General features: G+C 34.8%; 1 pseudogene; it reads left to right on the top strand.

Annotated features, from left to right (window-relative positions):
• Positions 1-281: 281 nt before the first annotated feature.
• LOC148312215 (U6 spliceosomal RNA) lies at positions 282-377 on the top strand (annotated as a pseudogene).
• The last annotated feature ends 413 nt before the right edge of the window (positions 378-790 follow it).

Below are 790 nucleotides of genomic sequence, written 5' to 3'. Positions count from 1 at the left end.
GGTGATGTGACGTTTTTAATATCTGCATACTTACCATTCCTCTTCTACCGCCCCGAGTTTGGGCCGTAATAAAGCGCCAGGGCGGCTGCTACTAACTTCGGCTAAACAGCCTATCTTGGCGGAGCTGACTCCCGGAAAATCTGAAATAACTTTACCAAACTTTTGGTAAAGGGAAAATTTGTTCGTTTTGATGGAAGATACTGCTTATACTTGACGAATCGTTAAAATTAATCAAATTTTTCTTAAAAAAACAATAACTTATGAATGCTGAAAATTTTAACATTTTTAACTAATATTTACTAAAATTGAAACGATACAGAGAAGATTAGCATGGCCCCTGCGTAAAAAAACAAAAACAAAAAAAACACAATATTTTGAATGTATCCAAATATTTGTCCACAATTTGTCAAGCTGACGACATATCATAGTCAATTTATTGTTTTGTAATATTCACCATTCTATCCATGATTGACAACCACACTACTGAAATGATTAAGGAAATAAATAAAAATAAATAGAAATAAAAAATAATAGTGCAAGAGGTGAAGAATATTTGCAAAGACAGAGTGGTGTGGCGTTCTATTCTCTCTGCCTACCCCTGCGGGGAAGCGGCGTGATGGTAAGTTAGTTAGTTGGTTTTAGAAATAATAGGATTCATAAATAAAATACACTAGGTACTGAAATTCCGGAAGTTTAATTTATGCTGCAATTGACACGTTTTTGCAGATGCTCCTTCTTCACCACCATCTATAACAGGTTGTAAGCCCTGTAATTACAGAGACATCTCTTA

Source organism: Brachycentrus maculatus, unplaced genomic scaffold (assembly GCF_059751285.1).
Source record: "Brachycentrus maculatus isolate JH-2025_06_01 unplaced genomic scaffold, ASM5975128v1 h1tg000049l, whole genome shotgun sequence".
NCBI lineage: Eukaryota > Metazoa > Arthropoda > Insecta > Trichoptera > Brachycentridae > Brachycentrus > Brachycentrus maculatus.
This window is presented reverse-complemented; position numbering and strand designations above follow the sequence as displayed.